Genomic DNA, 13,447 nt, shown 5'->3' on the forward strand with positions numbered 1-13,447 from the left:
ATGGGATATTGTGAGAAGATAGGAAACAGAAAATCAGAGCTGAAAGATATGAATATAACTTAATTCAAATGAGTTCATATGAACATGTCTTTCCCCCAAAAAGACATGTGGCATCTCTCCTCTTGAACATCAAGCATCTGGGATCCTTGAGTATTCTCTCCCCCTTAGTACTTTCTCTCCCCCTTAGTACTTTCTCCTTTGTAGGTGATAAGCTTTTGATGTGATCTCTCTCTCCCTGATGATAAGCTTTGATGTGATCTCTCTCTCCCCCTTTGACATCAATTTCCAAGAAGGTTTTTCCTGGAATCCGTCGAATAGGTTTGGTCCTTGAGATTCAGTACAAAGCAGGGAATAAAACTGTGATGCTTGTAGAGGACAAGATTCATTGAGTGGAGCTGGATCAGAAGAAATATAGAATATGTGGCAAACTGTTTTTCCTGTTGCAAAATCGATGGCACCGAGTGGCATGTTTCGGTAGTACCGAAGGGATTCGGTTGGACCGAAAATGGCAATTCGGTGAGACCGAGTTCATCACAGAGAAAAACACTTGTCACCTCAGCTCACTAGTCAAGTAAGATCTCACAAAGATTTGCAATGAATTAGCTGAAAGACTTGCAAGGAATTTGATGCAGAAATATGCAGAACAAAAATCAGAAAGAAAAGAGTGAAAGTTTCTCGATGAAGTTTTTTTTTTGAAAAAGAAGGAAACAAATATGCAAGGGACAAATGCAATAACTCAGAAAAGAACACAAGAGAACTTCATCTAGAATTGGGCGGTGACATAGTCACCTATGTTAGAGTATATTGACTTAGGAGTCAAGTGAGGACACTTGATCGTAGGTCATACTCATCGTTTTAAGCTCAAAATGGGGTTACCATTTTTCGTTTAAGCATCTTGATGTATTCTCACCTTGTTAAGTTGCTTTGACTCATGTCTTGGAGTAAAGCTTCTCTAAGATGGACTAACATACCTTGGGTGGTGGTGTGGTTCTTGCTCATGTAGTTGAACTTGTGTGGGTGCTCAAGGTTGATGTAGCTCATCAAGAGTTGGGAGCACCACTTGGAGTTTGAGTTCATCTACCTACATGGGTTAGTTCTTGCAAGGAAGAGCACTTGTGTATCCAAAAATGACCATCATGAAGCTTAACATAGAATTTGTCAAAGGATATGTTTGAATGGTTTTGTGCTTCCTTGTCTTCAACCACTATTGTGTAGAGTCTTGGTCTTGTAGAGATTGCTCAAGATGTGAGTGAGTCGCAATCTCATGGAATTAGATTCAACCAAGCACCTACATGGGTTAGGCAACATGCAAGGTGCAAATATATCCAAGACATAAGATAGTTATCATAAGAGATATATCATGGATTAGTCATAAGATCATGTCTTGCATGTATCCAATGGAGTTTCTACTCCAAGTTCGAAGCATCAATGATGTTCAATTCTCCTCTCAACCTGCAAAACACTTTCTCATCAAGTGGTTTAGTGAATATATCCGCTAATTGCTTGTCGGTGCGAACATGCTTAAGATTGATGTCACCCTTAGCAACATGATCTCGAATGAAATGATGACGAACTTCAATATGCTTAGTTCGAGAATGTTGTACAGGATTATGACCAATTTTGATAGCACTTCCATTGTCACAAAGCAGTGGAACATGTTTTACATAAATCCCATAATCTTTAAGAGTTTGGGTCATCCAAAGTAATTGAGCACAACATGAACCAGCGGCAATGTATTCCGCTTCGGCGGTGGATAAGGATACCGAGTTTTGTTTCTTGGAAGACCAAGACACAAGAGATCTACCAAGAAATTGACAAGTACCCGAAGTGGACTTTCTATCAACCTTGTCTCCAGCATAATCCGAGTCAGAATAGCCAACAAGATCAAAAGAAGACCTCTTAGGATACCAAATGCCAAAATTTGGTGTATGGATTAAATATCTCACTATCCTTTTCACAGCCTTAAGATGACAATATTTAGGAGCAGCTTGATATCGTGCACACATGCACACACTTAGCATAATATCGGGACGTGAAGCACATAGGTATAACAATGAACCAATCATAGAGCGATAAACCTTTTGATCAACCGGTTCACCATCTTTGGTTAAATCATTATGTCCACTAGTAGGCATGGGTGTAGACATACCTTTGCATTCTTGCATGTTGAACTTCTTGAATAAGTCCTTGGTGTACTTTGTTTGAGAGACAAATGTACCTTCCTTAGTTTGCTTGATTTGCAACCCGAGAAAGAATTTGAGTTCACTCATCATAGACATCTCAAACTTCTCTGACATTAGCTTTCCAAACTTTTCACTAAAGAGAGGGTTAGTTGAACCAAATATGATATCATCAACATAAATTTGGCATACAAATAGTTCTCCATTAACCCTTTTAGTAAAAAGAGTAGAATCAATTTTACCAATTTCAAAACCACTTGTAGTAAGGAACTTGGTCAAGCATTTATACCATGCTCTAGGAGCTTGTTTAAGACCATAAAGAGCTTTGTGAAGTTTGTAAACATGATTTGGTTTCTTAGGATTGATAAAGCTGGGAGGTTGTTTGACATAAACTTCCTCCTCTATTTCACCATTTAGAAAAGCACTTTTAATGTCCATTTGGTACAAGGTGATATTATGGTGATTAGCATAGGCAAGTAAGATGCGAATGGACTCAAGTCTAGCAACGGGAGCATACGTCTCACCATAGTCCATACCTTCGACTTGTGTGTACCCTTGGGCGACGAGACGTGCTTTGTTGCGAACCACTTGTCCATCTTCATCTTGCTTGTTGCGAAACACCCATTTGGTACCAATGATGTTGTGGTTGTTGTCGGGCTTCTCGACCAATGTACAAACTTGGTTTCTCTCAAAATTATGTAGCTCTTCATGCATAGCATTTATCCAATCCGGATCTTCCAATGCTTCTTCAACCTTCATAGGTTCAATGCTAGAGATGAATGAATAGTTTTCACAAAAGTTAGCTAAACGAGCTTTTGAGCGAGTGATTCTCCCGGTTTGTATATCATTGAGGATTTGCTCGACGGGATGATCTTTGGCAATTCTTGCTCGAACTCGTGAGAGCTTTTGCTTGGGTCTTCGTTGAACATCTTCTTCATCTTGTTCTTCTTCTTGGCCTTCTTCATTGTTGACGTCGTTGTTCTCTTGTCGTGGTGGAGAAGGAGGTTGTTGATGTTCATCTTGACGTACTTCCTCGTTTTCTTCATCTTGGTGTGTCCCACTTGTGGATGCTTCCGTGTCGATTCTTGGTTCACCTTGTCGTGAAGTAGAAGCTTCCACTTGGACGGATGAAGTACTCTCCTTCACCTCCGTTGGACGAATTTTGCCAATGGACAAGTCTTGAATTGCTTCTGAAGGGTCTTTGTCTCCTACATCAATTAGCAATTGCTCTACTGCGAGCCATTAGATTCATCAAACTTCACATCTACCTTCTCTTCAACCTTTCGGGTGAAATTGTTGTAGACACGGTAAGTGTGAGAGTTTGAGCCATAACCAAGTAGAAAACCTTCATGAGATTTAGGAGCAAACTTTGAACGACGATGCCTATCAAGAATGTAGCACTTTGAGCCGAATACTCAAAAGTATCCAACTTGGGGTTTGTTACCGGTGAGAAGCTCGTATGCCGTCTTGCCGAGTAGCTTGTGAAGATATAAGCGATTTGTTGCATGACAAGCTGTCTCAACCGCTTCTGCCCAAAAGTGCTTTGGCGTCTTGTATTCATCAAGCATCGTTCTTAACATTTCGATGAGCGTCCGGTTCTTCCTCTCAACAACTCCATTTTGTTGAGGTGTGTACATAGACGAGAACTCGTGTGAAATCCCTTCTTCGTCAAGAAAGGTGTCCACATTTGCGTTCTTGAACTCCATTCCGTTGTCACTCCGAACCTTCTTGATCTTCACATCAAACTGATTTTGGGCCTTCCTAGCGAAGTTTCTGAAGATCTTCTGGACCTGTGACTTGTCATTAAGAAAGAACACCCACGTAAATCTTGAAAAATCATCAACTATAACTAGACCAAAGGAATTTCCACCGAGACTCTTGTAGGCGTTGGGACCAAAAAGATCCATGTGAAGTAGCTCGAGTGGCCTCCTTGTGGTCATGATGTTCTTCACGGGATGTCTTCCTCCAACCTGTTTACCTGCTTGACAAGCACTGCAAAGTCTATCCTTATCAAATATGACATCGTTGACTCCAAGGATATGATTTCCTTTAATAAGCTTGTCAAGGTTTCTCATGCCAACGTGACCTAGTCGTCTATGCCACAACCAACCTTTTGAGGATTTAGCAACAAAGCAAGTTTTAGGTTGTGCCTTTTTAGAGAAGTCGACAATGTAAAGATCACCTCTATGCATACCCGTAAAGACCATTTTATGATTGTCTCGACGAAATACTTGGCAATCTACCTCAGTAAATAGGACATTCAAACCGAAATCAGCAAGTCTAGATACTGAAAGTAAGTTGTAGCCAAGAGATTCAACGAGCATGACATTTTGAATGGAACTATCATGTGAGATGGCCACCTTACCAAGGCCAACCACTTTACCCTTTGAATTATCACCAAAGGTGACATATTTTCGAGGGCCGTCATTTTCAGCAAGCTCACGAAACATCTCTTCATCTCTGGTCATATGATCAGTACATCCACTATCAAGAACCCATTCCTTTCCTCCTGATTCATATCCCCGAAGATTTGCCATAAGACCAAAATGTCTCATTGCATCATCAAGATCGAAGTCACTATCATCATCATCATCATCATCATCATCATCATAATATTCATGTTCATCATGATCTTGTGACTCATCATTTCCTAGAGAGGGTAATTCATTAGATAAATGATCATCAAAGTGGTCACTTTTATGAATTCTTATAGCTTTGAATATGATATCATTAATGATTCCAACATATCCTTTAGCATGCTTAAGATTGGTAAGTTCAAATAGACATTTACCAAAACTAGGATCACTAGAGTTCATCTTACTCAAGGCAATAGATTTATGGAGAATTTCATACAAAGTTTTCAAGGAATGATCGGGAAATCGTTCCTCAAGAAATTTCCATATAGTATAGGCACAATTTTGAGTAGGCAAACTAGCAATCAACTTTTTGGGCAATCCTCTAATGATGAGCTCAATAGTTCTAAGATTGCGAATCATGTCAATATCTTCATCTAGGGTAGGATGCAAAGGATCAATATGAAGTGCACAAGGGCTAGCAATATACTTGTTCAAATGATATTGATTGAAGATTACAAGCATCTCATTTTTCCACTCATGAAAATACTCTCCATCAAGAATAGGCACTCTATGTCTAAGACTCCCTAATGTAGACACATCCATCTTCCTCCAATGGTGATTAAACCAAGGCAATGGAGACCAATGCTCTGATACCACTTGTAGGATCTAGAAGTAGATGTGTCTAGAGGGGGGTGATTAGACACTTAATGCTAAAGTTGAAATTTTTAAGCTTTTTCGGTTTAAGTGGAGTTTAGGCATAATTTCAACACACACAATACATATCAAGCAAGCATGCAAAGAGTATATGAGCAGCGGAATGTAAAGCATGCAACTTGCAAGAATGTAAAGGGAAGGGTTTGGAGAGATCAAACGCAATTTGAGACATGGATGTTTTTCCCGTGGTTCGGATAGGTGGTGCTATCCTACATCCACGTTGATGGAGACTTCAACCCACAAAGGGTAACGGTTGCGCGAGTCCACACAGGGCTCCACCCACAAAGGGTAACGGTTGCGAGAGTCCACACATGACTCCACCCATGAAGGGTCCACGAAGAAGCAACCACCCACAAAGGGTCCACGAAGAAGCAACCTTGTCTATCCCACCATGGCCATCGCCCACACAGGACTTGCCTCACTAGCGGTAGATCTTCACGAAGTAGGCGATCTCCTTGCCCTTACAAACTCCTTGGTTCAACTCCACAATCTTGTCGGAGGCTCCCAAGTGACACCTAGCCAATCTAGGAGACACCACTCTCCAAGAAGTAACAAATGGTGTGTAGGTAATGAACTCCTTGCTCTTGTGCTTCAAATGATAGTCTCCCCAACACTCAACTCTCTCTCATAGGATTTGGATTTGGTGGAAAGAAGATTTGAGTGGAAAGCAACTTGGGAAGGCTAGAGATCAAGATTCATATGGTAGGAATTGAATATCTTGGTCTCAACACATGAGTAGGTGGTTCTCTCTCAGAACATACGAGTTGGAATGGTGTATGTGTTCTGATGGCTCTCTCTCCGAATGAAGAGAAGGTGGAGGGGTATATATAGCCTCCACACAAAATCCAACCGTTACACACAGTTTTCCAATCTCGATGGGACCGAATCACAAACTCGGTCGGACCGAAAAGGTAAACCTAGTGACCGTTAGAGATTTTGGTGGGACCGACTGGATCAACTCGGTGGGACCAATGTGCTAGGGTTAGGGTAAAACCAAAACTCGGTTTGACCGATTACTCAAACTCGGTGGGACCGATTTAGGTAATAAGTGAGATTGAGATTTGACCAAGCAAAACTCGGTGGAACCGATCGCATATCTCGGTGGGACCGAGAATATTGCAATGGGTAACAGAGAGTTTGCAAGCCCATCTCGGTGAGACCGAGATCCCATCGGTGAGACCGAACTGATTAGGGTTTGGCAGTGGCTTATGACAAGTGAAAATCGGTGGCGCCGGATAGGAAGAATCGGTAGGACCGAGTTTGGCTTAGGGTTTAGGTCATATGTGGAAGTGGGAAAGTAGCTGAGGGTTTTGGAGCATATCACTAAGCGCATGAAGCAAGAGGCTCATTAAGCAACACCTCATCCCTCCTTGATAGTATTAGCTTTTCGTAAAGACTCAATGTGATCTTGGATCACTAAAATGTAAAATGATGAGTCTTGAGCTTGAAGCTTTAGCCAATCCTTTGTCCTTAGCATCTTGAAGGAGTTCCCACAACCTTTAGTCCATGCCACTCCATTGTTGAACTTATCTGAAACATGCTAGATCGAAATGTTAGTCCAACAAGAGATATGTTGTCATCAATTGTCAAAACCACCTAGGGAGCACTTGTGCTTTCACTTGTTCCGGAGGTCTTGAAGCATAGGAGCATGCTCGCGCTCCAGTGTCCGGCGCTGGAGCACTTCTTCCCTGTTTTGCCGCGCGACGGCCTCGGCATCATCAACTCTTTTCCGGAGGGAAAGCATCTAGGCACGGGCGAAGGCCATGTCCGCCTGCGTCGTAACCAAGGCGGCGGCTATGGCCTCTGCATGCCTCTCGGCCTCATCCAACCTAGGCCTGAGGGCGGCGGCCCTGCCTGCATCCTCCAGACCCGCGAGCTTCAGCTTCAAGTCGTACCTGCCCTCCAGATTTGCGCGAACCTCGACCACCCAACGATTGATCTCCTCCTCGACTCCGGCCTCGCGGGCCCCGACGACGTATTCTGCTTGAGCAACTTGACGCTCCCTCGTCTCCAGTTGCTCGAGCTCGAGGCTGCACTCCACGGCTTCCAGGGCCAACGCCTCCTCGCGCTTCCGGACCTCCTCTTCCTCCGCGGGCGTCCCCCCAGCGATGCAAGAGCGGCCCCGCGCGCCTCCACCTGCTGCTCAAGGGACGCGCTCCAGGCCTGGAGCTCCCACGCGCGCTCCTCCGCAGCCTGGCGGTGGCGATCGGCCTCGCGAGCTTCTTCCAAAGCTCGCGAGCGGGCCTCATTGGCAATCTTGAGGGACACCTCGGCCTTCGCGTTCTCGAGGTCGCGCTGATAGCGACTGATGACCCACAAGTATAGGGGATCGCAACAACTTTCGAGGGTAGAATATTCAACCCAAATTTATTTATTCGACACAAGGGGAGCCAAAGAATATTCTCAAGTATTAGCAGCTGAGTTGTCAATTCAACCACACCTGGAAACTTAGTATCTGCAACAAAGTGTTTAGTAGCAAAGTAATATGATAGTGATGGTTGTTGGGGAACATAGCAGAATTTTAAATTTTTCTACGCATCACCAAGATCAATCTATGGAGTCATCTAGCAACGATAGAAAGGGGAGTGCATCTACATACCCTTGTAGATCGCGAGCGGAAGCATTCAAGAGAACGAGGTTGATGGAGTCGTACTCATCGTGATCCAAATCACCGATGACCGAGCGCCGAACGGACGGCACCTCCGCGTTCAACACACATACGATTAGGGAAGACATCTCCTCCTTCTTGATCCAGCAAGGGGCAGGAGAGGTTGAAGGAGATCCAGCAGCACGACGGCGTGGTGGTGGAAGCAGCGATGATCTCGGCAGGGCTTCGCCAAGCTCCAACGAGAGAGAGAGAGAGGTGTTACGTGGGGAGAGGGAGGCGCCAGAGACTTGGTGCGGCTGACCTCCCTCCCCCCCACTATATATAGGGCCCCTAGGGGGGCGCCGGCCCTAGGAGATCCAATCTCCAAGGGGGGGGGCAGCCAAGGGGGGCTTGCCCCCCAAGTCAAGTGGGGCGCCCCCACTCCTAGGGTTTCCAACCCTAGGCGCAAGGGGAGGCCCATGGGGGGCGCACCAGCCCACTAGGGGCTGGTTCCCCTCCCACTTAAGCCCATGGGGCCCTCAGGGATAGGTGGCCCCACCCGGTGGACACCCGGGACCCTTCCGGTGGTCCCGGTACAATACCGATTACCCCCAAAACTTTCCCGACGGCCGAAACTGGACTTCCTATATATAAATCTTCACCTCCGGACCATTCCGGAACTCCTCGTGACGACCAGGATCTCATCCGGGACTCCGAACAACTTTCGGGTTACCGCATACTAATGTCTCTACAACTCTAGCATCACCGAACCTTAAGTGTGTAGACCCTACGGGTTCGGGAGACACGCAGACATGACCGAGACGACTCTCCGGTCAATAACCAACAGCGGGATCTGGATACCCATGTTGGCTCCCACATGCTCCTCGATGATCTCATCGTATGAACCACGATGTCAAGGATTCAATCAATCCCGTATTCAATTCCCTTTGTCAATCGGTACGTTACTTGCCCGAGATTCGATCGTCGGTATCCCAATACCTCGTTCAATCTCGTTACCGGCAAGTCACTTTACTCGTACCGTAATGCATGATCCCGTGACCAAACACTTGGTCACATTGAGCTCATTATGATGATGCATTACCGAGTGGGCCCAAAGACACCTCTCCGTCATACGGAGTGACAAATCCCAGTCTCGATCCGTGTCAACCCAACAGATACTTTCAGGGATACCTGTAGTATACCTTTATAGTCACACAGTTACGTTGTGACGTTTGGTACAGCCAAAGCACTCCTACGACATCCGGGGGTTACATGATCTCATGGTCTAAGGAAATGATACTTGACATTGGAAAAGCTCTAGCAAACGAACTACACGATCTTGTGCTATGCTTAGGATTGGGTCTTGTCCATCACATCATTCTCCTAATGATGTGATCCCGTTATCAATGACATCCAATGTCCATAGTCAGGAAACCATGACTATCTATTGATCAACGAGCTAGTTAACTAGAGGCTCACTAGGGACACGTTATGGTCTATGTATTCACACATGTATTATGATTTCTGGATAAAACAATTATAGCATTAACAATAGACAATTATCATGAACAAGGAAATATAATAATAATCATTTTATTATTGCCTCTAGGGCATATTTCCAACAGTCTCCCACTTGCACTAGAGTCAATAATCTAGTTACATTGTGATGAGTCGAACACCCATAGAGTTCTGGTGTTGATCATGTTTTGCTCACGGAAGAGGTTTAGTCAACGGATCTGCGACATTCAGATCCGTATGTCTTTGCAAATATCTATGTCTCCATCTTGAACATTTTCACGAATGGAGTTGAAGCGACGCTTGATGTGCCTGGTCTTCTTGTGAAACCTGGGCTCCTTGGCAAGGGCAATAGCTCCAGTGTTGTCACAGAAGAGAGTGATCGGCCCCGACGCATTGGGTATGACTCCTAGGTCGGTGATGAACTCCTTCATCCAGATTGCTTCATGCGCTGCCTCCGAGGCTGCCATGTACTCCGCTTCACATGTAGATCCCGCCACGACGCTTTGCTTGCAAGTGCACCAGCTTACTGCCCCACCATTCAAAATATACACGTATCCGGTTTGTGACTTTGAGTCATCCAGATCTGTGTCGAAGCTAATGTCGACGTAACCCTTTATGGCGAGCTCCTCGTCACCTCCATATACGAGAAACATATCCTTAGTCCTTTTCAGGTACTTTAGGATGTTCTTGACCGCTGTCCAGTGTTCCATGCTGGGATTACTTTGGTACCTTCCTACCAAACTTACGGCAAGGTTTACATCAGGTCTGGTACACAGCATGGCATACATGATAGACCCTATGACTGAGGCATAGGGGACGACACTCATCTTTTCTCTATCTTCTGCCGTGGTCGGACATTGAGCTGAGCTCAATTTCACACCTTGCAATACAGGCAAGAACCCCTTCTTGGACTGATCCATATTGAACTTCTTCAATATCTTATCAAGGTATGTGCTTTGTGAAAGACCTATGAGGCGTCTCGATCTATCTCTATAGATCTTGATGCCTAATATGTAAGTAGCTTCTCCAAGGTCCTTCATTGAAAAACACTTATTCAAGTAGGCGTTAATACTGTCCAAAAGTTCTATATCATTTCCCATCAAAAGTATGTCATCCACATATAATATGAGAAATGCTACAGAGCTCCCACTCACTTTCTTGTAAATGCATGCTTCTCCATAAGTCTGCATAAACCCAAACGCTTTAATCATTTCATTAAAGCGAATGTTCCAACTCCGAGATGCTTGCACCAGCCCATAGATGGAGCACTGGAGCTTGCATACATTCTTAGCATTCTTAGGATCGACAAAACCTTTCGGCTGCATCATATACAATTCTTCCTTAAGAAAGCCGTTAAGGAATGCCGTTTTGACGTCCATTTGCCATATCTCATAATCATAGTATGCGGCAATTTCTAACATGATTCGGACGGACTTCAGCTTCGCTACGGGTGAGAAGGTCTCATCGTAGTCAACCCCTTGAACTTGTCGATAACCCTTAGCGACAAGTCGAGCCTTATAGATGGTAACATTACCATTCGCGTCCGTCTTCTTCTTAAAGATCCATTTATTCTCTATCGCTCGCCGATCATCGGGCAAGTCTGTCAAAGTCCATACTTTGTTTTCATACATGGATTCTATCTCGGATTTCATGGCTTCAAGCCATTTGTTGGAATCTGGGCCCGCCATTGCTTCTTCATAGCTTGAAGGTTCACCATTGCCTAACAACATGATTTCCAGGACAGGGTTGCCATACCATTCTGGTGTGGAACGTGTCCTTGTGGACCTTGGAAGTTCAGTAGCAACTTGATCCGAAGTACCTTGATCATCATCATTAACTTCCTCTCTAGTCGGTCCAGGCACCACAGGAACATCTTCCTGAGCTGCGCTACTTTCTGGTTCAAGAGGCAGTACTTCATCGAGTTCTACTTTCCTCCCACTTACTTCTCTCGAGAGAAACTCTTTCTCCAGAAAGGACCCGTTCTTGGAAACAAAGATCTTGCCTTCGGATCTGAGGTAGAAGGTATACCCAATGGTTTCCTTAGGGTATCCTATGAAGACGCATTTTTCCGACTTGGGTTCGAGCTTTTCAGGTTGAAGTTTCTTGACATAAGCATTGCATCCCCAAACTTTTAGAAACGACAGCTTAGGTTTCTTCCCAAACCATAATTCATACGGTGTTGTCTCAACGGATTTAGACGGTGCCCTATTTAAAGTGAATGTAGCTGTCTCTAGAGCGTATCCCCAAAAAGATAGCGGTAAATCAGTGAGTGACATCATAGATCACACCATATCCAATAGAGTGCGATTACGATGTTCGGATACACCGTTACGCTGAGGTGTTCCAGGCGGCGTGAGTTGTGAAACGATTCCACATTTCCTTAAGTGCGTACCAAATTCGTGACTTAAATATTCTCCCCCATGATCTGATCGTAAGAATTTTATCTTTTGGTCACATTGATTCTCTACCTCATTTTGAAATTCCTTGAACTTTTCAAAGGTCTCAGACTTGTGTTTCATCAAATAGACATACCCATATCTACTTAAGTCATCAGTGAGAGTGAGAACATAACGATAGCCACCGCGAGCCTCAACGCTCATTGGACCGCACACATCAGTATGTATAATTTCCAATAAGTTGGTTGCTCGCTCCATTGTTCCGGAGAACGGAGTCTTGGTCATTTCACCCATGAGGCATGGTTCGCACGTGTCAAATGATTCGAAATCAAGAGACTCCAAAAGTCCATCTATATGGAGCTTCTTCATGCGTTTGACACCGATGTGACCAAGGCGGCAGTGCCACAGATATGTGGGACTATAATTATCAACCTTACATCTTTTGGTATTCACACTATGAATATGTGTAACATCACGTTCGAGATTCATTAAGAATAAACCATTGACCAGCGGGGCATGACCATAAAACATATCTCTCATATAAATAGAACAACCATTATTCTCGGATTTAAATGAGTAGCCATCTCGTATTAAATGAGATCCAGACACAATGTTCATGCTCAAAGCTGGCACTAAATAACAATTATTGAGGTTTAAAACTAATCCCGTAGGTAAATGTAGAGGTAGCGTGACGACGGCGATCACATCGACCTTGGAACCATTCCCGACGCGCATCGTCACCTCGTCCTTCGCCAGTCTCCGCTTATTCCGCAGCTCTTGTTTGAGTTACAAATATGAGCAACGACACCGGTATCAAATACCCAGGAGCTACTACGAGTACTGGTAAGGTACACATCAATTACATGTATATCACATATACCTTTAGTGTTGCCGGCCTTCTTGTCCGCTAAGTATTTGGGGCAGTTCTGCTTCCAGTGTCCCTTTCCCTTGCAATAAAAGCACTCAGTCTCAGGTTTGGGTCCATTCTTTGGCTTCTTCCCGGCAGCTTGCTTACCGGGCACGGCAACCCCCTTGCCGTCCTTCTTGAAGTTCTTCTTACCCTTGCCTTTCTTGAAACTAGTGGTTTTATTGACCATCAACACTTGATGTTCCTTTTTGATTTCCATCTCCGCTGATTTCAGCATTGAAAATACTTCAGGAATAGTTTTCACCATCCCCTGCATATTGTAGTTCATCACAAAGCTCTTGCAGCTAGGTGGGAGTGACTGAAGGATTCTGTTAATGACCGGCTCGCCCGGGAGGTTAATGTCCAGCTGGGACAAGCGGTTATGCAACCCAGACATTTTGAGTATGTGCTCACTGACAGAACTATTTTCCTCCATCTTACAACTGTAGAACTTGTCGGAGACTTCATATCTCTCGACCCGGGCATGAGCTTGGAAAACCATTTTCAGCTCTTCGAACATCTCATGTGCTCCGTGTTTCTCAAAATGCTTTTGGAGCCCCGGTTCTAAG

Source organism: Triticum urartu, chromosome 2A, assembly GCF_056163025.1.
Source record: "Triticum urartu cultivar PI428250 chromosome 2A, HENAU_Tu73, whole genome shotgun sequence".
Taxonomy (NCBI): Eukaryota; Viridiplantae; Streptophyta; class Magnoliopsida; order Poales; family Poaceae; genus Triticum; species Triticum urartu.